Source organism: Myxine glutinosa, chromosome 5, assembly GCF_964187855.1.
Source record: "Myxine glutinosa chromosome 5, kmMyxGlut1.1, whole genome shotgun sequence".
Classification (NCBI taxonomy): domain Eukaryota; kingdom Metazoa; phylum Chordata; class Myxini; order Myxiniformes; family Myxinidae; genus Myxine; species Myxine glutinosa.
In genome coordinates, this window is record NC_136265.1 from 192,635,204 (window position 1) to 192,662,672 (window position 27,469).

Below are 27,469 nucleotides of genomic sequence, written 5' to 3' on the forward strand. Positions count from 1 at the left end.
CAAGGTTTGGGTACTACCGTTTTGTTGGAAGAGACGTAACGCCGATGCTTTCGATATTTGATGGTCATTTTAACAATAGCTTTGTTTGTGTTTCACACTGAATGAAAAACGTAAAAGTAGAGCATGGCCATTGTGATATATGACAGGTTCGACGATATGTTTGGCATGAACGGCATATTAATTAAAATGGCGGTGTGTGGAGAGTCAGCTGCAGCACCGCCATAATGACATCAGACGTAATCACATCACCCTGTCATGTGACCAGATTCTCAGCTCTGATTGGTATACATTTGAGGGGACATACATACATACATACATACATACATACATACATACATACATACATACATACATACTGTTACGGTTTTGCAATTAAGGACACCCCCTCTAGGTAATTACATGACAACATGTAGCCTGCATTAGTCAGTTATTTCTTATTAAATGTAAAGATTAGCTCCCTTCCCATTGTGTAGTAATTAAAGCAGATATGCGTTGAGTTCGGCAGGATTCCAACCCTTCGTATGGTTGAAAGAAGACGTTGGTTCGTGGGCGGGGAGAAACAGTCTACATGATCAACAGCGACAGTGGTAGGCGTGGAATGAAACCTTCCAAAAGGAGGCTGGGAATTAAACCTTCCAGGAGGGAGGCGGGGCAGAACGACCGCACGTGACCAACAAGCTACGAATCGTAGGTCGTGGAACCTTCCAGAAGGGGATAGGGGGATGTGGGGGGGGGGGGGGTAGAGGGGGGAGGGAATTACCGCACGTGACCAACTTCGGCCAATGGGAGGCCATAGAACCTTCTAGAAGGGGATTCCACCCGATAAAGGTCCGTGCCGATCATCCTTCGAACTCTCTCCTCGTTCGTCCTTCAAGCTGGCTGTCTTATGAGCTGGCTCATCCGTGCTGCCCTTCTCCTTCGTCTTCCAAGCTGGTTCTTCATCCATGCTGGGTCGGCCGCTGTGCTGGGTCATCCTCCGTGCCGATTCTCCTTCGTGCTGTCTGCCGGATTGATCCGTGCGCCACACGCGAGAATTGCCGGACCCAAGTCATCGTCGGCCTGTCCACCGGAACGAGTCTCACCAGTGTGTGATTCACCCCATGTGTGAATGTGCCAGGTGCCTGTGTCGGGATTAGATAGGTAGGAATTGTTAAGTCTGCTTCTCGTCCTTTTTTCTGTGCCATTGTAAATAAAAGACGTGTACATTTTGTTTCCTTTCGACCTGCTCGTGTTCGTCCTTTTCCCCATTGACCCAGCATCATCCGAAACCAAATCCAGTTGCTCAATTAGGCCCGTATAACACTCAGGGTAAAGCCGCTACCCACACCGTGCGACCTACTTGGCGCACCTGATTGGAATACGGTGTGGGAACGCGAGGGGTTCAATTCCCGGTCTTCCTGGCCACGTGGTCTCGAAGGTATTCGGGTCACGATTGATAACCCTTCGACCCATGATTGGTGGATTGGCGATTGGTGGACGCAACCCGATGATTGGTGGACGCAACCTGCCAACCAAGAGTTTTGTCGCGGTCGACGGCCTGTGGGCCGTGGGGAAACGGGGTCTCAACCCCACCCTTAGTACGTCGACAGACCCGGGATCCAGAACAATACATACAGACGGACAAACACTGTTTGAGACGGCTTTGCCCTATGGGCTACGCAGTAAAAAAATAAAATGGAGCACTTTATGAATCATGTCTCCCCAGTGTTACACATCACAGCTTCAGCAATTTCCATTGGTTCTTTTGAGAATGGTCTCTCTAACTCTGCAGTGACAGCATCCAAAATGGGAATGTACACCTGCTGATGACACCTGTTTCTTTGAGGTTGGGTTATAGTCGTGGGTGTTTCATGTGCATTTGTTGCGTTTTCCTCATGCTCTCTTTGACCCAAAGTTGTTAATCTGATTTGAAAAAGGATGCAGCCAATCACATCACTCTATGCAAATACCGTGATGTCTGCCAGTGGCCGGAGGAAGAAATCCACGCATTTGGGTTCCGTTTCGCTTTGTTACTCACGTTTAAATATGGGATGTTTTTTATATCTTAATTGTAAACTACTGAAAAAAATAGAGGAGGGGCATTTCCCCTCATGCCCCACCCCACCTAAACTCTTCCGGTGCATGGACATGGCTTTACCAACTGTCAGAGCAAACACAACTCCATTGGGCCAACGATGGCATTTGGTCAATTGGTCGCAAGCAAATTGTTGACGTCTGGGTGACATTGTTTATTATTATTTTTTTGTATACAAGATCGAGGCTCGTGTAAGAGCTAACATTAATGCCAAAAAAAAAAAAAACGGATACATGACACAAAATATAGGGAGCGGGAGACAAGATGGGGAGACAGGGGGAAGCACACAAGTACAACATTTGAGAGCAGGGGCATCGGGAGATCTGTGGGAGGGAGAGGGCTTGGGGGGAGGAGGCGTAGGAAGGGGGGTGGGGGTGGGAGAGGTAAAAAAAAACACATAGACACAGCGAGGAATTCCAGAAAAGAAGTCGGTATTTCAAAAAAAGGGATCTGGGGTGAATGAACGGGGGTAGAAAAGATCAAGGTTTTGGATGGGGGAAGATAAGAGATGGTGGTGAACATCTGTTTTAGAGACCTGGAGGGAGGAGTGAGATTGAAGAGAGTGAGGGAGTTTGTTCCAGAGGCGGGAGAAAAGAAGAATGAAAGAGTGAAGGTGAGCATAGAGTCTTGATTTTGGCAGTTTCACCAGAAGAGGGTTTTTGGCAGATCTTGTGCGACCTGTAGTAGTATTTGGGGGACAGAGCACAGACAGGGCTGGGGGAGCTAGGCCAGAGAGGAGTCAGTAGAAGACAGAAAGACCACCAACCTGCCTGCGTTGAGTGAGTGAAAGGCCCTCAGAGTTAGCTTCATCCCGGGAGATTCCAATGATTCTGAAAGCTTTAGTTTCAACAGCGTGAAGCCAAGCTGGGTGTGAGGCAGGAGCACCAGCCCAGAAGGGAGAGCAGTAACCCATTGAGCTGTGGATGAAAGCCTTGTATGTGGTGGGCAGCTCAGGTGTGCCAAGGAAGGACTTCACACGATGGAGGATGGCATTGGAGGCCAGCTTGGAAATGTGGTTTTCCCAGGAAAGATCATGGCAGATTGTGAGACCCAAGAGCTTGAGTGACAGAACTTCTTGGGGGGGAATGTTGAGAAAGTAGAGTTTTCCTGTCGGTCTTTTCGGAGAGACAAAGTAAGAGTGTGAGATTTGTCAGGATTGAAAGACATGTTCCACTTGCTTGACCAGTCTGTGATTTTGTCCAGGACTGCAGAGAGTGAGGAGGCTGCAGACTGCCGATCTGAGGGATGAGGAATGGAGCGGCAGAGAGTGGAGTCATCAGCAAAGACATAGAGAGGATTTTCCAGAGAGTCAGAGAGATCATTGATGAAGACCAGAAAAAGCACAGGGCCCAGAACACTACCTTGGGGAACTCCAGCCAGAACAGGAAGGTGAGATGAGAGAAATCCATTCAGGGCCATATGTTGACTACGACGAGAGAGGAAGTCCGCAAGCCATGCATGGAGATTTCCATGGATACCACAGGAAGAGAGTTTGGTGAGCAGAGTGGGGTGCTCGACCCTATCGAAGGCACGTGATATGTCAAGGGAGACAGCTCTAATTTCCTGTTTTACATTGAGCACCTCCATCCATTTTTGAGACAGCAGAAGCAGTATGTCCAGAGTAGAGTGGCCTGGTCTGAATCCAAATTGATGATCAGAGATCAGGCCATTGGAGAAGAGGAAGGAGTTGATATCCGAAGCAATGATGGATTCCATGACTTTGCTGATAATTGGGAGCAGGCTGATTATCTGTAGTTGCAGGTATCTGTTTTTGCACCTTTTTGTGTTAAGTGGTAATGTTGGCTGATTTTCAAGCTGATGGCAGATGGTCTTGAGAAAAAGAGAGTGTGAAGAGAACGGAGAGAGGGGTGTGCAAAGGGATTTTAGGATGCGTGGGCTGATGCCGTCTGGTCCAGTTGCAGAATCAGAGTCGAGGATTGACAGAAACTTCTCCACCTTGTCAGGAGAGAAGGGCACAGAGCCCAGGAGCAGCTGGGTACGACTGGGTACGGTGGGTACAGAGAGAGACGGCTTTGGGACACAATATTTTTAGGCAAACACAGAGTTGAGGTATTCAGCGTTTTCACGTGTGGAGTCTGCTGTGTCGCCGTTTGAGGTAAGGGGGGGATGGATGGGGAACAAACACCAGAAACAGATTTGACCAGACGCCTCCAGGATTTGGAAGAGGGAGACAGGTTTTAGAGTTCACTCTTGAGAGAGGAGATATATTGTTTCCTGGCTCTTCTGAGGGTAGACACACACTTGTTCCGGGCTTTCTGAAAGGAAATGAGATTGCCTTCTGTTGGATTTGCATTCCAGGAGGAGAAGGCAAGTTGTTTTTAGGGCAACCGCCTTACCACAAGATTCCATGTACCATGGACGGGAGGAAAGGTATGACAACTGAAGACGGGATGGGATAAATCTGTGCATGAGAAAGACCAGTTTACTTTGGAAGAATTCCCAGGATGAGTTTATGTCAGAGGTGGTAGAGATGGGAGATCAGTCCAGATGATTGATGGCTGCTTGAAGACCATGCCGGTTGGCCTGAATGAAATGTCAGACTCGTCGACGCTGAGGAGGCTCTCTGAGAATGGCCAGAGAGATGTGCACTTTAACAAGCATATGGTCAGATGAACTGATTGGAGCAGAAGAAGAGCAGCAGACATTTGCAGGGAAGTACAGTGTGTGAAGGCGCTGTGTCATATCAAGGCATACAGATCAGGTAGGATTTGATGTTGGTGGAGAAGTCATCAGCGATCTATTCTATGCAAATGATGTTGCCCTATTTGTGAGAGACCCTGTCCACTGGCTAGTCGTGTTCACTTGCCCTGAATCGGTTGCTGAAAGCCAAGGCCTCATGCCCTGCATGGCAAAATAAATCAAGGCACAGAATGTTGCCATGGGTCGCCGACACCCACCCTTCCCCAAATACCCCTTCCCCACCACCAGTACCTACTACCTCTGGCATGGTCATGGAGTCATTGGACCACTTCACCTACCTGAGCTCCAACATTCATCCATCTGGATGCTGAGCCCTGAGGTGTCTGGTTGAATCGGAAAGGCCGCATCATTGGGATTCCGGGGTGTGACTGAGTCTCAAACAGGACCATTTGTGAGGTCACGAAACTCAGCCCGATCGCACTCGATATTGCAGGAGACACTCTCTGTTTGGACATGTCCACCGCTTCAGTGAACATCATGTACCGGTCCATATCATTCAGAAATTAGCCATGGACCTTTACCACGGTCAACGACCCATCGAACCTGGAGCCTCGAGAACGCCCAAGGCTCCCAAGCTAGGTCAGATTGGTCGGAGGCCACGTAAATGTGGGCAGAGGCGGAAGACGGAAAGTTGTGGGGTTCGCGAGCCCCCTTAGTGAGGCATGCAGATGAGAAGTAGTATCAGTAGTCGTAGGTTACAAACGGAGTGCTTGCTTGAGCGCTTAGGTGAGTGCTCTGCAAGAACTTCGTAACTGAACAATGCTGGTAATGGAACACACGCTTGGTAATGGAAAACACCCTTGGGAATAGAACACACCTCTGGTAATGAAACACACCCCTGGTAATGAAACACACCCCTGGTAATGGAACATCATCCCTGGTAATGAAACACACCCCTGGTAATGGAACATCATCCCTGGTAATGGAAAACACCCTTGGGAATAGAACACACCTCTGGTAATGAAACACACCCCTGATAATTAATCAAACACACACCTGGTAATGGAACACATTCCTGATAATGAAACACACCCATGGTGATGGAACACACCCCTGATAATGAAACACCCTCTGGTAATGGAACACACCCCTGATGATCAAACACACCCATGGTAATGAAACACACCCATGGTAATGGAACACACTCTGAGAATGAAACACCCTCTGGTAATGGAACACACCCCTGATAATCAAACACACCCATGGTAATGAAACACACCCATGGTAATGGAACACCCTGTGAGAAAATGAAACACCCTCTGGTAATGGAACACACCCCTGATAATCAAACACACGCCTGATAATGAAACCCACCCATGGTAATGGGACACCCCCTGAGAATGGAACACCCCCTGAGAATGAAACACACCCCTGATAATCAAACACACACCTGGTAATGGAACACATTCCTGATAATGAAACACACCCCTGATAATGAAACACACCCCTGATAATGAAACACACCCCTGGTAATGGAACACCCCCTGAGAATGGAACACCCCCTGAGAATGAAACACACCCTGAGAATGAAACACAGTAACACACCCCTGGTAATGAAACACACCTGGTAATCAAACACACCCCTGATAATGAAACACACCCCTGATAATGAAACACTCCCCGAGTCATGGGCAGCAACATCACCAAAGGAAATCATCAATAAATCCAAGTTGAAGCAGGTGTGTCAGCAGAAAATATCCTCAATGAGAGATGGCAGAAAATGTGTTGTTCGCTTTGAACAAGATCGCCCAGAGGGTCACCTGTGGGGTGGGTTCGCTGCTCGTAATAATAATAATAATAAAATGTTTCCGCCCGGTTTCGAACCGGGGACCTTTCGCGTGTGAGGCGAACGTGATAACCACTACACTACGAAAACTCAGTTACTGAAACGACCTGACGGAAGGTGACAATGGGAATTTACCAAGTGGAAAGTTTCAAAGGAACTGGATCTTCATCTTCAGAGTTAGTCATAAGTCCCAGGACAGGGTTTTACCTGTTTATGGAAGATTTCTTTTTTTCAGATAATACAAATAATAGGGTAGCATGGGGCAAGACGCCCCCATTAAGCAAGATTGCTGATATCTGCTCCTGTTGCAGCTATAGAGAACTAAAAGTAAATGCAAACAATAAGGACACATTAGCGCTACATAATAGCACAAGCACACCAAGATAGAAAAAAACGAAAAAGAACAAGTAGTGAAACTATGTTGTTGTTTTTTTGGCCTCTTTGCCCCATGCCGGAGGTAAAACGCCCACCAGGTTGGGGCAAAACGCTTACTGTGGGCGTGTTGCCCCTGAGAAGTGAGCGTTTTGCCCCTTACTTCCGAATTACATAAAAAGAAGATAATACTAACGTCTGACTAGAAAAACATAGTCTCCTACATAGAGGAAATTTCACTGTAAATACAAAATGTCATGAATTGTGACTTGGTCAAATTCAAACAGTCATGGGCACATGTCAGCTGGTTGCTTGAGGCTGCCTGAGGGTGAAGTCGTGACGGGAGAGAACGATTTCTTTTATTCATAACTTAGCGGAATATATTCAAATGATAGTCACTTTTACTAGCATAGGAGAGAGAGAGAGAGAGAGAGAGAGAGAGAGAGAGAGAGAGAGAGAGAGAGAGAGAGAGAGAGAGAGAGAGAGAGAGAGAGAGAGAGAGAGAGAGAGAGAGAGAGAGAGACAGACTTTTGTATCTTTTTATTATAAAAGTATAAAACCATTCCACAAAGCAGTGTCAAACCAAGCAACGAGTTCAAAGAAACATTGTATAAGGATCATAAACACACCAAAAAAGAACAAAGGATATTCAAAAGAAATCAGCAAGTAAAAAAATTTTACCAACCAAAGGTGAGGACACAAACAGTAACCACAAACAATTTTAAAGGAAATGCTCACACAAGAACTATGAACACATCAAGAGCAAATTAAGCGTTTGATTAAATAAAGTGAAAAATTGAGAAAGGGAAAGGGAGGGGGGGAGAGAGAGAAGGGGAGAGAGAGAGGGGGAAAGAGGGAGGGGGAGAGAGAGAGAGGGAGAGAGAGAGAGAGACTTTTTTTCTTTCTTTTTTTTATTTCTTTTTTTTTTTATTGGTGATCCCAATGCGATCCAAATGGACAGACCAGGAGACAAACCTCGCACAACCAGTAGCCGGGAGCGACAGAGCATCCGTGTCCTTCCCAACCGTGTCCTTCCCAACCGTGTTCCTTTCTGAATGCACCATGTAACACGTCACCATGTTCACTGTTGGAGGAATGTTTGTGAACGCATTACATCATAACACTTTTCAGATATGTTTTCCTTGATGAACTTGGGGACTTGTGAGCCACTCCAGAGGTGTTGAAAAAAGGCCGATCGTAATGGGCAGGTGCTCCATCTTGGAGGTGCTCCATCTTGGAGGTGCGCCATCTTGCAGGCACGCAATGTTGCAGGTTATTCATCTTGCAGGTCATCCATCTTGCAGGTGCCCCATCTTGTAGGTTCTCCATCTTACAGATGCTCCATTTGTATGAAGCTTTGGAGTTGCAAGCTTTCTGGGGCTACAGCGGTGATCAGTTCACTCATTTACCCCCGGGTCGAGCTGTAACCCCCCCCCCCCCCCCAAATTTGGAGAGAGAGAGGGGGGGAGAGAGAGAGAGAGAGAGAGAGAGCGAGGGGGAGAGAGAGGGAGAGAGAGAGAGAGAGAGAAACATTCGACATTTGTCCCCGTTTGTTGCCAGGAAAACATTGTTCACAGTGAAAACCCAAAAAAACAATTCAAGGCGATGGCTGTACAAGTTTAAAATGGGAGACAAGATAAATCATAAATTCATTGCAAGAGAACCATCAGCCAGTTGACATAAGGATGCCTTGACACACCACCGTTGTGAGAACACTGTGCAATCATTCGATTGAAACTCGAGATTTACACGCGATGTGACGAAGGCTTTAAAGAGGTGAACAGCATCATCAGCAGAATTACAGGCATTTTGCATCCTGTGTTTTCTCGACAAGTATATGGCAAGTTTTGCTTCAGAAGACAAATAGTTGGCTAAAAGGCACTCATCTTTACACAGGCGGGAAGTGGTGAAACCGAAGATAAAAACACAATGCGTAAAAATTAGGCCAAGCCCCCGGACCACACGCGATAAAACTGTAAAAAGGGGTGCCAACCGAGGACAATCAACAAAAATGTGAGAAATGGTTTCCGTCGCACCGCAAAACGGACATAATTCCGTGTTATCGGAACATATGCGATGCGATAAAACATTTGATGGTAAAATGTAGTGCGCCAGCCGCCATTGTAAGTCTCCGGAGCGCTTGGCGATGGGGGCCTTGTACATAGTAAGCCAATTGATGGTGGTGAAAGGAGTGGTCCGGAACATTCTCCCCCAGTGCGCTTGCGGTTCTATCATGAACAAGGGTTAAAACACACAAAGCATAAACACAAGATTTCTCCATCAAATGAAAAGAGGTGAAGCCCTGAAAATGAAGTAGAAGTCTAGGAAAGAGAAATTCGGATAAAGAAGGGCTAGCTTCCGCCTGTGGGGCCCATTTTAGCCCGGTTCCCTTGAAAAAACGCAGGATCACAGAAAAGATCCTTCCTATGACTCGAATGGATCGAACTCCGGTGGCTACAGCAATGTCAGCAGCTGGCTTCCATTTGTAAGGAAAAGGGGTTCTGAGATGTTTAACCTTGATGCATCCAACGTCGATAAACTTTTGCATAAAAGCACGGTTACTGCAGACCCCTTCAAATATGGGGTTTAGAAAGATGGGCTCGTTTAAAAACAGCTCAAGAGAATAGTTCCTGTTGTCACGGCGAACAGGAACCGCTTGCCATGCCTTCAGCATACTCCTATAAAATAGAGGAACTGGTGTTACATCAACTTTCATGGTGTCTATAAGGAACAGTTCTTGGTCGTAGTTGAGTTTCCCTGCTTGCTGAAGCAGGCAGTGAGCCGACGCTTTCCACGAGACGTCGGTGTACAGCAGCCTACGAAGTGAAAGGAGGCGAAAAGCCATCACTTTGCTAGAAACAGCAATCAGTCCATGTCCTCCCTGAGCAGCAGGCAGGCTGAGCACACCAGGTCGAAGCCAGTGCTTACCTCCCCAAAAAAAGTCGATAAAAGTAGCTTGTAGCTTTTTGAGAACGGGATCTGGGGGCTGCAGTGCCATTAAAACATGCCAAAGCATTGATGCCGCAAGATTATTTATAACAAGGGTTCGGCCTCGATAAGAAAGTTGACAGAGTAAACCCCTCCATTTCAGCAACCGTCTCTCAGTTTTGATTATAAGAGACTCCCAGTTTTTTAAAATGAAGTTTCCAGGGCCAAGAAAAACACCGAGATAAAGGATTCCATCCCTTGTCCATTCAAGTTGTTCGGGCAGAGTTGGAGGAATGGCTCCATTTTGTGGACCAAGGTAAAGAGCACTGCTCTTCTTCCAATTGACCTTTGCAGAGCTTGCCAAACTAAATTCATGGACACATTGGACCAAGGCTGAGACATCTTCATCCGAATGAACGATTACGCAAAGATCGTCCGCATAAGCGATCACCTTAACTGGGTGCGCCGTTGGTTGCGGAAGGAAACCGAGAAGACGTGCACGCAAGCGAACAAGCAAAGGTTCAAGAGCGAGGGAGTACAGGAGGCCAGACAAAGGACATCCTTGGCGAATGCCTCTACTGGCCGGGAAAGGTGGACATAAAATATTGTTAACCTTGAGTAGACTAAAGATATTATTATACAGTAACTGTACGTGAGAGATAAAATTTTCTGGAAACCCAAACCCACGTAAAACCGAAAAAAGATAAAAGTGATCAATGGTGTCAAAGGCCTTTTCTTGGTCTAAAAAAACCAAACCAACATTTCTTTGTTTAAGATCACAGATATCAATTAAATCACGCACGATAAAAATACTGTCATGTATTGTCCTTTTCGGAACACAGTAGCATTGATCGGGGTGTATGATGTCGCCAATCACGGGCCTGAGCCGGTTGGTAAGAGCCTTGGAGAAAACTTTGTAATCCGTACAAAGCAGTGAGATGGGACGCCAATTTTGCGGTTGCTGGAGGTCTCCTTTCTTTGGGACCAGGGCGAGTACCGCCCTACGACAGCTTAGCGGCAGTAAGCCTAATCGTAGGCTGTCAACCAAAACTTCGAGTAACTCTGGTCCCAGGAGGTCCCAGAAAGCTTTGTAGAATTCTGCAGGTATCCCATCCAAGCCAGAGGCCTTACCTGAAGGTAAGGTTTGTAAAGCAGCATGGAGTTCTTCCATGGTTAGCTCCTTGTTCAGTTGCAGGCACGCAGACTCCGACAAGGTGGGTAAGGAGGAAGTCAAGGATCCCGTGATCTCGTTATCGATTCCCTTAGCGCGATACAGGTCAGAGAAGTAGTTCTTGAGGGAATACCTGATGTCTTTTGGATCGTGTGTTATTCTTCCTTCCTTCGTCCTTACTGAAGTTATCTGCTGACCTCTCTTAGTTCGGACTTCCAGTGCAAAAAAGAACTTGGAGGAGGTATCCAAATGACGCAGGTTCTCCATTCGGAGACGAATCAGCGCTCCTCTAGCTTGCTTTGCACATAGATCAGCAAGAAGAGCTTTTTTCTTCGCCAGCAGAGACTTCGTTCTCTCAGTACTAGAAGCCAAGAGGTTGGATTGCAAGGATAGTATTTCCTTGGCAATCAGGGATTGAAGGGCAGAGTTGTGTTGAGTATGATAAGCTCCATATTGTTGGCAAAACAATCTCATCTGTACTTTGGCATTGTCCCACCACTGCCCAAAGCGGGGGAAGGATGGTTTACGTTGGAGCAAGGCCCTCCAGAATGCATGAAATGCATCAACAAACATTTTTTCTTCCAAAAGGCTCACATTAAAGGTCCAGTAGGCAGCACCACGATTCCGAACTGGTAGGCAAGCACAAAGCGTAACCATGTGATGATCTGAGAAGCCACTCGGGACAATGTCCGCGCCACTCACGATATTCAGAAAAATACTGTTAATATAGAACCGGTCCAATCTTGCGAGCGAGAGGCGACTCTTTGAGCACCGACACCACGTATATTGGCGGACAGAAAGATTGCGGATTCTCCACACGTCAACAAGGGAGAACTTGGACAAGGATCTTAACAGAGGCACTGCGCTTGCTGGGTGAGGCTCCTCTCCATTACGATCAAGGGCAGGGTCCACGGTACAGTTAAAATCTCCACCCAAACAGACAAGTCCATTAAAATCAATGTGCATGAGAGATGTTTCCAACTTAGTATAAAAGGCAAGTCTTTCTGTGCTATCACTAGGTGAGTAAATGTTCAGTACCGCGTGTTTAAAACCATTGTGCGTAAAAGTGACTGAAATTAAATACCCTTTGATTATGTCATTAAAAACTATATGAGAGCTACAGAAGGAAGGCTGTAAATAGACAGCTACCCCAGCCCTTGGGTGTTCCAGACTACTAAAAAACCATTTTCCTTTCATTATCCTTTGCCACTCCCCCATACAAGAGGAACTACATCTTGTCTCTTGTAGAAGTAGAATATCGATGCGATTTTCCTTAACAAATTGTTTAACTTCAATTTTCCTTAGGGAAGAGCGTCCCCCATTAATATTCAAACTGGCGAGGGAGAAAGCCATGATATAAGGGTGTATATAAACGTGTCAAACAGCTTGGCTGGGCTACATCTGCAGCTCCTTCTTCGCTTTCAGGATACATTTCCGGAGACGATAGACCTGTGATTCGGTCACGCCAAGCTGTCCGGCTTTAACAAGCAGTCGCTTCGCAGAGACCACAAAGCCGATTAGGTCAGGGAAAAAATCTTTAATTTTTACCCGTTTCTTCCGAAAAGTGTCCTGGAGAAATTTTATGATCTCGGAGGGTGGAACACTGGTCTCACCCTCCAAATCTTGGGGAAAACCCGGGTCATTCCAGGCTTCGACACTCCCGGCAGAGGCGAGCGACGAGGTCCCGTCCGAATCACATTCCGAGTGTCGGTCCATGTCCATGACATCAGTTTCATGCTCCTGATATGGAGCTAGTGGCTTCACAAGGGAAACGTCACATTCCGCACCCAAAGCAGAAGGAAGAGGGGTATGTGGGGGAGGAGGAGGAGGGGGGGCGGGAGGATGAGGAGGGGGGGGGCGGGAGGAGAAAGAAGGGGGATGGGAGGAGGAAGAGGAGTGGGAGGAGGAAGGAGAGTGGGAGGAGGAAGGAGAGGGGGAGGAGCGGGAGGAGGAAGAGGGAGAGGAAGAGATGTACTATCAGGAGAAGTTTCACATTCTGCTGGGGGCAAACCCAGCACGTCATCAGCTGATGCCTTACACTCTGATTCACCTGGGCTCGAGGTTGCCTGCAACTCAGGAACGTCACACACCTCACCCCCAGCAGGAAGAGGGACAAGAGTGGACTCGGCGTTCACATACACGGTGCCTGTGACCATGGGAGTGGTCACATGCGCTTCCTGTTGCACCACACCAACTTCCTGTTCGAGTTCACCAACTCCACAAGCAGAAGCATTATCATCCTCCAGAGCAAGAACGTCGAACCGATTTTTGGTTTTAAAAACCTCAGATATTGCTGCTTCCAAACGGGACTCGTCATGTTCGTCAGCCGGTGCCATCTTTTTTGGACAGCTCGCTCCTCGCTGCCACATCCTGACTGTTATCAGTTAAATGTTTTAATTTATGTTTCCTTTTATAAGGAACAACGGTAAACCCCTCACCATCTGCCTGGGGCTGAGCCACCCCCGCCGCCGACGGCTCAGGTAAATTACTCGTGTTTGAGGCATCACGAGGGTCCCCGACTCTAGATGGACCACTTTTTGTGTTAATGGTCTTCACCGGTATCGATGCATCACCGGCGGTATTCTTGGGGCAAACGTTTTTTAAATGTCCCGATTCACCACAATTAAAGCAAGTTATAGTTTCCGTTGCAATATAGATTTGATAATTGCGGTTTTTATATTTCAACGTCATAACTGCATTGAGTGATTGAGCGTTATCTTTTAAAATGATATAACAATGACGTCGGAACGACATAACATGCCGAACCGAGGCGTCAGTGCGAAGACGAAGCGGAACCATCGAGACCCGCGACACAACTGTGCCAAAGACACTTAGTGCAGAGACTATCTCTTCACAAGTGAAAAAAGGAGGAATATTGGACAGAGTTAACCGAACGGCCATTGTGTCCAAAGGATTAACGTTAACAAAAATATCCGGCGAGACGGTTAAACCGATTTCAACTGCCTGGGCCACGTGTCGCACGTCCGACAGGAAAACCACGATGCGATGATTCATTTTTGAAGCTGCAAGAACATTCTCGATTCCAACAAGGTCTCCTAAACCAATCACCACATTCTCAACACTAACTCCATCAGGTGGAGTAATTATCACGCCCTCCTTACGAGTGAGCGACTCGTACACACTATTGGACAAACGTCCGTTTGCCATAGCTGAAAAAAATATATAAGGGAAGTTTAAATTTAAACAAAAAGAAACCTGTCACAAGCAACCAGCAAGTGAAGGTAAAGGAAAAGGATAAGGAAAAGCAATATATAAATGAGGAATCGAAACCACCGACGAGCAGTTCGACCAGAAAAACAAGGCAAATGAAACGCAGGCCCAGAAACCGAAGGTTTCAACAACAACCTGCGAAAACACTTACCGTGCGCTCTCCCGCTCTCTCTCAAGTCTCAACACACACAGGAAACAAGGGGAAAACTTTACAATCAGAAACAGGGACACAATGGAGTGAATAAGGGAAATAGGAAACAGCCAACACAGAGCACTCACGACACGAAGCGAGCAGACGCCATGACACCGCACCCAACGCACTGACAGCCAGCAGATGGCGCGAGAGAGAGAGAGAGAGAGAGAGAGAGAGAGAGAGAGAGAGAGAGACAGAGACAGAGACAGAGAGAGAGAGGAGAGAGAGAGAGAGAGAGAGAGAGAGAGACATGCAGTACTCTACCATTTCGAGTCAAGTCGGTATTACATTCAATGGAATGAGGGGCACGACGCCCTGTGATTGGGGCAAAAGGCCCACCATAGGCGTCTTGCCCCAACATCCCAGTGGGCGTTTGACCCCAATCTGTTACAAATCTTATCTTTGGAAATCTGACTTAAAGCAAGGGAGGCAACTAGTTTAGTCTGGCATCAACAGATAGCTAACAGATCCCTATAACAAGAAAAAGTAGAGACGTTCTGTTTCTTCTGCTATTTAGATGATGGTACTGAACAAATGAAGTATGAAATTTACAACAAACAGGACGAAAACAAAGAAAAACATCTGAGAAACGTACCGCTTTCTCTGCCTGTGTTGCCGTCGTGGTGGGAAAGGATGTTTGCGGAAGGAAGCTCGCAAGGCATCATGGGGCTCGTTGCATCACGTGGTTTAGTATATATTGTGGGTAGGCGTTTGACCCATACTGGGCCTCTTGCCCCACCCTACCCTACATCAAACCAAGATGGCAGACACCAGTCTATTCACAGTGGAACAGAAGCTGGTACCAGAGGTGTGTGTGTGTGGTACCACGAGACAAGAAACACAAACAAGACGATGGAACAGGTGCAACTAGAACGAGACTCAGTCCAGAGCATACCTCCACCAGGTGAACAGCTTCCGTTTGTAATGTTTTGTCTGATCTGGATCCGGACTTGAAACAAAATCTAATCCGCTTGTTCTTGTCACCAAACCAACTCATCCATCAAGTTTTTGAGATATTGTGTTTTGTATGTTTGTTTGCCCGATCTCTCAATAGTGAATAATCAGTTTAAAATTCTCAAATCCAGATCCGGAACTTCACCAGAATCGAATCGATTGCTCCTTGTCACAATCCAAATCTCTCCACCGAATTTCGTCTGAATCCATCCACAACTTTTTGAGATATCCTGTTCACAATCAGACAAACAAAAAAGACGAACAAAAATCCAGCCCCCCCTCCCCCCCCCGCAAAAAACAGTTGCCATGGATACATTGTAGCGGCTACCGCTGGGTTTTCACAATCGTCTTGCACCTATCAAGGACGCGGAGCGATCACCATGCCGGGCTCGTCCAGGACGCCCGGGCAGGCCCGCGCTCAACTTCCCAGGCCTCGGTCGGGACGCTGGGCCACGCCCCCTCTCGCCTTTCCTGGGCAAACGCTCCGGGATAATATGTATATATATTGCTGCCCGATAAACGGGCTTTTCAGAGTGCCTCAGTGTTTGGTTTGATTAAAGCAACTCGGATGAATTCCAGCTTTTTGTCGCGTCCATTCTTCCGATCGACGTGGGAGCCCCAGCTCCTTCATTGGTGACCTACCGACATGGACACGGCAGTCGCCCTTAAACTGCCTACCTTCTGGGAGGCTCACGCGGTGGTTTGGTTCGCACAGGCGGATTCCCTGTTCGCCCTGCGAGGCATCACGGCCGACGACACCCGCTTCCACCATGTGGTAGCAGCGCTCGGTTCGGCCACCGCGGCCCGCGCCCTGGGCCTCCTCGAGAGCCCGCCAGCCGCTGACAAATACGGCGCGATTAAGAAGCTTCTCCTCGACGCTTTCGCCCTCCCATCAGCGGAACGCGCACGGCGCCTGCTCGACCTGCCCGAGCTCGGCGACACGCGCCCTTCCGAGCGAATGGACTACATGCTTTCACTGCTCGGCGAGCACTCTCCGGCATTCCTGTTCCGGGAGCTGTTCCTCCGTCAGCTGCCTAACCCGGTACGCCTCGCCCTGGCAAGCACGACGATCACAGATCCCCGGGCCCTTGCCAGAGAAGCCGACAAGATCTCCGCCGCAGGTCAGCGCATCGCAGCGGCGACATGGGACCCACCGCCGTCCGACGCAACACCCATGGCGCCCGAGCACCCGGCACGGTCGACGACCGAACTGCCGACGCAATTGGCGGCCGCTACACCGAGCCGACCACCACCAGCACGACGACCGGGGCCTCCACCTGACCAAGCGTGGTGTTACTATCATGCCAGGTTTGGACAGAAGGCCCGGACATGCTGACCCCTGTGCACCTTCGGCAGGCCGGGAAACGGCCGGGCCGGCGTTCATTACCAGCCATGAGCGCCGGCCACACGGGCAACTTACTGTTCATCACGGATAAAGCGTCCGGACGGCGCTTCCTGTGCGACACCGGCGCCCAACCTAGCGTCATACCCGCCTCTGACCAGGACAGGCAGTCCACGGTTTGCGGCCCCTCCTTGGTTGCGGCCAACGGATCGACCATCCGCACCTTCGGCCCGTGCAACGTCACCCTCTGCTTCGGCAGCTAACGCTTTGCTTGGACGTTTGTAACCGCAAACGTGCCCATGGCTCTGCTAGGCGCCGACTTCCTCTGCGCACACGGACTGCTGGTGGACGTCCAACGGCGTCGTTTAATCAACGCCGAAACCTTCAGCTCCCTGGTATGCACATTGAGCAGCTCCGCGCCGACCGAGCTGGCATGCGCCGTCCCGGCGGCGAATGAGTTTGCTCGCCTGCTCACGGAGTTCCCGGCCCTCACGCGGCCGACGTTTTCGGCCGTCGCAGTATGGCATGGGATCGAGCACCACATACCAACCACGGGCCCGCCGGTCTACGCCAGGGCCCGCCGCCTCGACCCAGCCAAGCTCGCCGTGGCGAAGGCCGAATTCGACGCGTTGGAGCTCCTCGGCATCGTGCGGCGCTCCGATAGCGCGTGGGCCTCGCCACTGCACATCGTGCCAAAGCCGGGGGGTGGATGGTGCCCGTGTGGCGACTACCGCCGTCTCAATGACGCTACCACCCCCGACAGGTACCCGATCCCGCATATCCAAGACTTCTCCGCCCGTCTGGCGGGACGGGTCATTTTTTCGAAAATTGATCTCATACGGGGATATCACCAGGTACCTGTCAGGGCGGCCGACGTCCCTAAAACGGCAGTCATCATGCCGTTCGGCTTATTCAAATTCTTGCGGATGCCGTTTGGTCTCAAGAACGCGGCTCAGGCGTTCCAGCGCTTGATGGACAGCGTGCTGCGTGACCTGCCGTTCCTTTTCGTTTACCTGGACGACATCCTCGTCGCCAGCACGTCCCGGGCCGAGCACCTCCTCCACCTCCGAACACTGTTCGGGCGCCTCAGCGAGCACGGCCTCATCGTCAACCCGGCCAAATGCCACTTCCGCACGACGGCCGTTGATTTTTTGGGCCACCACATCACCAAGAACGGGGCCGTGCCGCTGCCAACCAAGGTCGAGGCCATCACCACGTTCCCGCGTCCCCGCACCATAAAGGCCCTGCAGGAATTCCTGGGAATGGTGAATTTTTATCACCGCTTCGTGCCCCGCACTGCTCAACTCATGCGGCCCCTCTACGAAGCCCTCCGGGGCAAGCCGGCCAAGCACGACATCGCCTGGTCCGCAGCAATGGATGCGGCCTTCCAAAGCTCAAAGCGGGCCCTCGCCGACGCAACACTGCTCGCTCACCCGGTGCTCAACGCTCCCATCGCCCTCACCACGGATGCCTCCGACTACGCGGTGGGCGCCGTACATGAGCAATGGGTGAACGGGGTTTGGCAGCCACTCGCTTTTTTCAGCCGGCAGCTCCGGCCGAACGAGCTCAAATACAGCACGTTTGACCGGGAGCTCCTCGGTCTACACCTGGCCGCCCGCCATTTCCGCCACCTCCTGGAGGGCCGACCTTTCACGGCGTTCGTCGACCACAAGCCGTTGGTTTATGCCATGGCCAAGGTCACGGAGCCGTGGTCGGCCCGCCAACAGCGCCACCTCTCCGCCGTGTCGGAGTTTACCACGGACATCCGGCACGTCGCCGGCAAAAACAACGCCGTGGCCGACTGTCTTTCCTGGGCCAGCGCGAACGCGGCCCACCTGGGCGTGGACTTTGCGCTTATGGCGGCGGACCAAACCACCGACACCATGGTGCAAGCCCTCCGGGCGGCGGACACGGGCCTCCGCCTGGCCGACATCCCCTTCGCGGACACTGTCCTGCTCTGCGACGTCTCCCAAGGCCAGCCTCGCCCCATCGTGCCCATCACCTGGCAACGCCGCATCTTCACCTCCCTCCACGGCCTTTCCCACCCGGGCCGGAAAGCTTCCCAGAAGCTGGTGTCGGCGCGATTCATCTGGCACGGCCTTCGTCGGGACGTCCGCGATTGGACCAGCACCTGCACGGCCTGCCAACGGGCCAAGGTCCACCAACTGACCCAGGCCCCGCTGGCACCTTTCACCGTGCCCGAACGACGTTTCGACCACGTCAACGTGGATCTGGTGGGCCCCCTCCCCCCGTCACGGGGGTTCACACACCTGCTCACCATGGTGGACAGGACCACCAGGTGGCCGGAGGCCGTTCCCCTCGTCTCCACCACCACCGCCGACGTGGCGCAGGCTTTCATCGCCACCTGGGTCGCCCGCTTCGGCGCACCGGCGGACATCTCGTCAGACCGCGGACCACAGTTCACCTCCGAGCTGTGGGGCGCGGTCGCCCGCAACCTGGGGGTCAAGCTCCACCGTACTACGGCCTACCACCCCCAAGCAAACAGGTTGTGCGAGCGATTCCACCGCTCCATGAAGGCCGCGTTCATGGCCGGCCTTCAAGATGGCGGTTGGGCCGACCGGCTGCCGTGGGTCCTTTTGGGCCTCCGCACGGCCCCCAAGGAGGACCTCCAGGCATCCACCGCCGACCTGGTCTATGGCCAGGCGCTACGCGTCCCGGGCGAATTCGTGCCCGACGCTACCAGTCCCTGGTCCGCAGCTCACCAGCGCTCGGACCTCCAGGAGGCCGCCCGACGGTTTGCCCCCGTGCCAACATCCCACCACGGTGACCCCCAGTCCTACGTCCCCCCAGCACTTCGCACAGCGGAGTATGTTTTTGTGCATCACGACGCACATCGGGGGCCACTCCGGCCGCCGTACGACGGGCCCTTCCGGGTGCTGCGACTGGACGACAAGTCGTTCGTCATCGACATCGGCGGCAGGTCGGACCGGATTGCGGTGGACCGCCTCAAGCCGGCGCACGTGGACGTCGACCACCCACCACGGGTGGCCCTTCCGCCACGGCGAGGCCGCCCCCCGTCCACGGTGCCCCCCACTCGACCGCCCACCACCACACCGGACCCCCTCCCACGACCCGCCAGGGGTCGCTTCGGCCGGGTCATCAGGACCCCCTCAAATTGACCCTGCCGGTTCAAGTCGATTCTGGGGGGACGTGTGTAGCGGCTACCGCTGGGTTTTCACAATCGCCTTGCACCTATCAAGGACGCGGAGCGATCACCATGCCGGGCTCATCCAGGACGCCTGGGCAGGCCCGCGCTCAACTTGCCAGGCCGCAGCCAGGACGCTGGGCCACGCCCCCTCTCGCCTTTCCTGGGCAAACGCTCCGGGATAATATGTATATATATTGCTGCCCGATAAACGGGCTTTTCAGAGTGCCTGAGTGTTTGGTTTGATTAAAGCAACTCGGATGAATTCCAGCTTTTTGTCGCGTCCATTCTTCCGATCGACGTGGGAGCCCCAGCTCCTTCAACATCAGATTTCCCATTTCGTTACGGTTTAAATTGAGGATCTTCATCAAAGGTCGGGTCCATCAGAATAACATTGATCATCTTTCAGATGAAAATTGATGATTTTACAGGTTTGACCATGAGGTGACCTTTGACCTTTTCATCTCAAAATAGATGTTTTCCCAATTCACTGCTGCACGAGGCAATTGGTGTTTAGTTGTCAAGTTAATAGGATGAAATTGAGGCATTTTCTACATGACAATTGATGATCTTAGAAGTTTGACCTTTAGTTGACTTTTGACCTTTTGACAACAAAATAGTTGGTTTCCCAACTCACTGATGAACTGTGCAGTTGATGTTGAATTTTCAAGTTAATGTGATGAAAATTGATGATTTCTTGACGAAAATTCATGATTTTAGAAATTTGATCTTCAGTTGATCTTTGACCATTTGACCTCAAAAATAGTTGGTTCCCCAACTTATTTAACGATGATGCAAACCCTCTTCAATTTTCAAGTCAATCGGATGAGATTGACAATTTTAGAAATTTGACCTCAAGTTGACCTTTCACCTCAAATTCAAAAAGTGACTTCCTCTCCAACTTGGTTAGGTTTTATGATGGTCGGTTTAGAATTGTGCCATGTCGGTGATTGCAGGCAGACACAATGCAAAATCACTCACAGAGTGACACTTGGCAAAACAGAACAAAGTAGAATGGCACTCAGTAGAGCATCATTTTGACCTCAAAAATAATTAGCCGTTCAATTCAGTGACCTGATACGCAAATCGTCTTCAAAGTTAAAGTTAATTGGATGAAAATTGACAATTTTAGAAATTTGGCCTATGTTGACCTCAAAAATAGTTTGTGGTTGGTTTCACTAACCTGACATGAAAATCCTTTTGAAATTTCAAGTGAATCGGTTGAAAATTGAGGATTTTAGAAATTCGAAATTGTTGTTGACCTTTGGCCTATGTTAACCTTTTGGCCGATGCTGATCTCAAAAAATAGTTGCTGGTTGAATTCAGTTCGCCGATATAAAAATACCATTCCAATTTCAAGTCAATCGGATGAAAATTGAGGATTTTAGAAAGTTGAAAAAGGTGGTTGACCTTTGGTCTATGTTGACCTTATGACTGACGTTGATCTCAAAAATAGTCTGTGGTTGAATTCAGTTCGCCGATATGTAAATCTTATTCAAATTTCAATTCAATCAGATGAAAATTGAGGATTTTAGAAAGTTGAAAAAGGTGGTTGACCTTTGGTCTATGTTGACCTTATGACCGACGTTGATCTCAAAAATAGTCTGTGGTTGAATTCAGTTCGCCGATATGTAAATCTTATTCAAATTCCAAGTCAATCGGATCAAAATTGAGGATTTTAGAAATTTGAAAAAAGTGGTTGAACTTTGGCCTATGTTGACCTTATGACCGACGTTGATCTCAAAAATAGTCTGTGGTTGAATTCAGTTCGCCGATATGTAAATCTTATTCAAATTTCAAGTCAATCGGATGAAAATTGAGGATTTTAGAAATTGGAAAAAAAGTGGTTCACCTTTGTCTTTTGTTGACCTTTTGACCTCAAAATATATAGGATTTTGTCGGACCACGAACTCTACCGTTTGGTGAAGTTTCGTGAACATCGGTTTAAAATTGTGACGTGTAAGCAAGTAAAAGTGAGCGGACAGACAAACACAAACGCACAAACCGGAGTGATCAACAAACTTGCAAAAAGGTGCAACTGTGTTCTTGCGGAACCGCCAGAAGAGAACGAGCTGCCGAACCCCAATGTTCGCTTCGCGTAAGCGGGGTAAAAACAGCGACGGGTTCGAGAGAAAAATCTGATGTAATAAATAAGTATTGTTTCCGCCCGGTTTCGAACCGGGGACCTTTCGCGTGTTAGGCGAACGTGATAACCACTACACTACGGAAACCTGGTTGGTGAAATCGATCATTTTGTAGTCTTCATGAAGAACGAAACATCAACATGTGTGAATCTGTCGTTCAGAGCAACTCATGTTCTCCTTCATTCCTCATGTCATGTTCAACTGTTCGTGACGTTATTTCCAAATCGTTAAAAAAAAACAATCACCATTTTCTTCAATTTTGAACACAAATAATAAATGAAATTCTGAGGTTTTTCGCTTATTTCGCATCAATTGAGTTTTGCTTCGAGTGGAATCAGAAAGTATAACACAGTTAATAATCTATGTGTCATGGAGCAAGTGTTTGTTTGTATGTATGTATGTATGTACGTATGTATGTACATATGAATGTATGTACGTATGTATGTATGTATGTATGTATGTATGTATGTATGTATGTATGTACGTATGTATGTACGTATGTATGTACATATGTATGTATGTATGTATGTATGTACGTATGTATGTACGTATGTATGTATGTACATATGTATGGATGTATGTACGTATGTATGTATGCATATATGTATGTATAAATGTTTGTATGTATGTATGTATGTATGTGTGTATGTATGTATGTATGAATGTTTGTATGTATGTATGAATGTTTGTATGTGTGTATGCATGTATGTATGTATGTATGTATGTATGTATGTATGTATGTATGTATGTATGTATGTATGAATGTATGTATGTATGAATGATTGAATGTATGTTTGTATGTATGTATGTGTGTATGTATGTATGTATGCATGTATGTATGTATGTATGTATGTATGTATGTATGTATGTTTGTATGTTTGTATGTGTTGTTACGGATCCGTCACTTCCACCTGTGTTGTTATTATATACTGTTCGGATTTTTAGTTTCAGGTAAAATTGTTGTTAAGATTTTTTGTGTGAAATGAAGATGACTTTATTTGAAAGGTAAAAAGAAATGTTTGTGAAGGAAAAAGGAAGAGACGGCCATGAGAGAGATGCAGCCGTGAATCGCATCGAGGCTGCGGGCGGACTTTTTTGATATTGGTTGCGAATGAGTTGAGGCTTCCCAGGAAAGGGATTTCCCACGACATCGTCCTATATTGCGATTGCAATTAAACCTGCATCTCAGGTTTATTACCAAGTGTGAGTTATTGTTGGGGAAAAATGAAGCACCTCCATTGCAGGCTGATATGCCATTTGTCCTGGAAGAGACTGTCTGCTTGGTGCCTTTTTTTTTTCTTTTTCTTTTTTGTATACAGGATCGAGGCTCGTGAAAGAGCTAACATTTATCACACAAACAAATCAAACAGACAAACAAAGTATATAAAAAGGGGAGCGGTAGACAAGATGGGGGAGAGAAGGGGAAGCACACAAACACAACATTTGAGAGAAGGGACATTGGGAGATGTGTGGGAGGGAGAGGGCTTGAGGGGAGGAGGCGTGGGAAGGGGGGGGGGGGGGGTTGGGAGAAGTATAAAACACAAGGACATCAAGGACTTACAGGAAAGAAGTTAGTATTTCAAAAAAGTGGATTTGGGGTCAAATTAGCGGGGGTAGGAAAGATCAATGTTTTGGATAGGGGAAGATAAGAGATGGTGGTGAACAGCTGTTTTAAAGACCTGGAGGGAGGAGTGGGATTGAAGAGAGTGAGGGAGTTTGTTCCAGAGGCGGGAGAAAAGAGGAATGAAGGAGTGAAGGTGAGCAGAGAGTCTTGATTTTGGCAGTTTAACCATAAGAAGGTTGCAGGCAGATCTTGTGCGACCTGTAGGAATATTTGGGGGAGAGAGCCCAGAGAGAGCTGGGGGAGCAAGGCCGGAGAGGAGTCGGTAGAAGACGGAAAGACCGCCAACCTGCCTGCGGTGAGTAAGTGAAAGGCCCTTGAAGATAGCTTCATCGTGGGAGATTCCAATGATTCTGAACGCTTTGGTTTCAACAGCGTGAAGACGAGTTCGGTGTGAGGCAGGAGCACCGGCCCAGAGGGAGGAACAGTATTCCATTGAGCTGCGGGGGAAAGCCTTGTATGTGGTGAGGAGCTCAGGTGTGCCAAGGAAGGACTTCGCACGACGGAGCATGCCCAGTCGGCGACTGGCTTTGGAGGCCAGATTTGAAATGTGGTTTCGTGGATTTGAAATGTGGATTTGAAATGTGGAAATGTGGTTTGAATTTGAAAATTTTCCCGGGGAATATCATGGCAGATAGGGAGACGCAAAATGGCAGATAGAAATCTTGTTTTGTCATTGGGATTTCCATATCGACCTCTCACCTCGTAACTTGTCGACAGCCGTGCCGATACCTGCCTATTCTCGTCGTTCAGCACGGCTTGAACCAGCATGGGGATCCATGCACAGACTTTTCGGAATGTTACATTCCACTCACGTTTGGTGTGTCGTGAGTTCATTGCTTTGAGAGCATTTTGGTATGATGGTACCATCATATGTATTTTCATTGTACTCTCTTTCATAGTGTTATTATTGTGTTTGTGAGAGTTATTAATACAATGACTTGTTTTGTTCTACAATTGAATTGGTGTGGTTTTACCATGGTTTGTTCGAACAGTCAAAATAACAAATATTTCTGCCGTGTTCCTGCTCCAGACTCTGAGGGGCACTGTAACCGGGGTTTTGGGAGGGAATACGTAATATAAAGAATGTTTGTGTGTATGTATGTATGTGTGTATGTATGTGTGTATGTATGTGTGTATGTATGTGTGTATGTATGTATGTATGTATGTATGTATGTATGTATGTACAGTAGGTATGTTTGTATGTGTGTATGTATGTATGTATGGATGTATGTGTGTTTGTATGTATGCTTATATGTATGTTTGTATGAATGTGTGTACGTATGTATGTATGAAATGCGAGGCACTCTCTTCACCCATTGGAAGGACAGCTGACTTGATGCCACCCACAATTGTCTCCTGAAATACTTAACATAAAGTACCAAGAGGACCCAAAAGACCCCAAGGACCCTAAATACCCCAAAAGACCCCGAGGACCCAAAGGATCCAGAACAACCAAAATATCAAAAAAGACTGAAAATAACCTGAAGGCCCAGTGGACCCCAAAGACACAAAATACGCAAAAGGCCCTGAAGTCCCAAAAGACCCCGAAAACTTAAAAGACCCCAAAGGCAGAAAAGACACCAAAGAACCAAAAGAACAAAAACACCCTGAAGACCGAAAATATTGAAAAGACACCGAAGACCCAAAAGACCATTAAAGGGGAACCCAAACGCAAATTATTTTTCTTCTGAAAACCATTGACAATCAAATTACAGCCTAATTTAAAGGGAATTTTATTTTATTTTATTTGTGAATCACAAAGTTCCGAAAAAATCCCAAGATTGTCGATTTTCGAGTTTGTCAGTGACATCACATTGTGAACTCACTGTGATCCTGCCGGCGACAGTACATAGAGACAGTCCATTCAGAGCTCGGATTCCGATAATGATGGGGGATGTTGGAGGGGGCGGGGGCGTGTGGGTTGGTCGTGGGTATTGTTAGCTAGGGTGATGGTTGATGGGGAATTGTGAAGGCATGGTGGAGGTGTGGAGAGAGGGAGGGAAGAGGAGGGTGCAGGTTGGTCATGGATATTGTTAGGTAGGGTGATGGTTGTTGGGGAATTGTGAGGGCATGTGGAGGGGTGGGGCAAGGGAGGGAAGAGGAGGGTGTAGGTTGGTTGTGGGTACTTTTAGCAAGGGTTATGGTTGATGTTTTTTTGTTTGTTCTTTTAGCTCACCTGGAACGAAGTTCAGAGGAGCTTTTGCAATGGTGCGTCGTCCTTCCGTCCATCTCTCCTTAAATACTTAAAACTTCTTCTCCGAAACCGCTGTTGGGATTGCGACCAAATTTGGCACAAATTATATTTGCTGTGTTGTGGCTAAAGTTTGTTCACGGCATAAAAAAAAAACTTGGAGTCTAAGGGGGCTTACCGGGGGTCAAAGTGGGTCCAGGTTTGACCCCCCAAAATAGGAATTTGCTCTTTTCTCTGAAACTACACACAATTTCAATGGAACTTCATTTGCTCCCAAATATCCGGGATGTATCAATGTCTGTTCAAGGCATGAGAAAGATTGGGGTCTAAGGAGGTATACAGCATGGGTGGAGGGGGGGGGGGGGGGTTGCCCCCCAAAATAGGTGTTTTTTTTTTTGTTTGTTTAAAGTCTTATGATCATGTTAGTATGATTCCATATGCTGCCCTTTCTTCTAGAAACCATTCTAATTGGTTAAAATACCTTTAGTCAGTGTAGTATACTGTTTATTCCACCAGGTGAGTGCCAGAGGTATTGCCCCTATGTTTTTGGAAAATTGGGATGCCTCAAAAACCAAGGCCACCTCAGTTGAACAGAGGGCAGCAACATTACCAAAGGAAATCATCAATAACTCCAAGTCGAAGCAGGTGTGTCAGCAGAAAATATCCTCAATGAGAGATGGCAGAAAATGTGTTGTTCGCTTGGAACAAGATCGCCCACAGGGTCACCTGTGGGGTGGGTTCGCTGCTCGTAATAATAATAATAATAAAATGTTTCCGCCCGGTTTCGAACCGGGGACCTTTCGCGTGTGAGGCGAACGTGATAACCACTACACTACGGAAACTCGGTTACTGAAACGACCTGACGGAAGGTGACAAGAGTAATTTACCAAGTGGAAAGTTTCAAAGGAACTGGATCTTCATCTTCAGAGTTAGTCATAAGTCCCAGGACAGGGTTTTACCTGTTTATGGAAGATTTCTTTTTTTCAGATAATACAAATAATACATCAAACCAAGATGGCAGACACCAGGTGTAATGTTTTGTCTGATCTGGATCCGGACTTGAAACAAAATCTAATCCGCTTGTTCTTGTCACCAAACCAACTCATCCATCAAGTTTTTGAGATATTGTGTTTTGTATGTTTTTTTGCCCGATCTCTCAATGGTGAAGAATCAGTTTAAAATTCTCAGATCCAGATCCGGAACTTCACCAGAATCGAATCGATTGCTCCTTGTCACAATCCAAATCTCTCCACCGAATTTCGTCTGAATCCATCCACAACTTTTTGAGATATCCTGTTCACAATCAGACAAACAAAAAAGACGAACAAAAATCCAGCCCCCCCCCCCCCCCCGCAAAAAACAGTTGCCATGGAAACATCAGATTTCCCATTCCATTACGGTTTAAATTGAGGATCGTCATCAAAGGTCGGGTCAATCAGAATAAAATTGATCATCTTTCAGATGAAAATTGATGATTTTACAGGTTTGACCATGAGGTGACCTTTGACCTTTTCATCTCAAAATAAATGTTTTCACAATTCACTGCTGCACGAGGCAATTGGTGTTTAGTTG

The 27,469-nt window shown here is 48.1% G+C and overlaps 3 non-coding genes across 3 annotated transcripts; all 3 read right to left on the reverse strand.

Annotated features, from left to right (window-relative positions):
* Positions 1-6,598: 6,598 nt before the first annotated feature.
* On the reverse strand, positions 6,599-6,671 carry TRNAV-CAC (transfer RNA valine (anticodon CAC)). The gene has a single exon. It is a non-coding gene; the product is annotated as a tRNA-Val (tRNA).
* Positions 6,672-22,096: 15,425 nt separating this feature from the next.
* Positions 22,097-22,169, reverse strand: TRNAV-AAC (transfer RNA valine (anticodon AAC)). Its single transcript has one exon. It is a non-coding gene; the product is annotated as a tRNA-Val (tRNA).
* A 4,497-nt stretch (positions 22,170-26,666) lies between these two features.
* On the reverse strand, positions 26,667-26,739 carry TRNAV-CAC (transfer RNA valine (anticodon CAC)). Its single transcript has one exon. It is a non-coding gene; the product is annotated as a tRNA-Val (tRNA).
* Between the last annotated feature and the right edge of the window lie 730 nt (positions 26,740-27,469).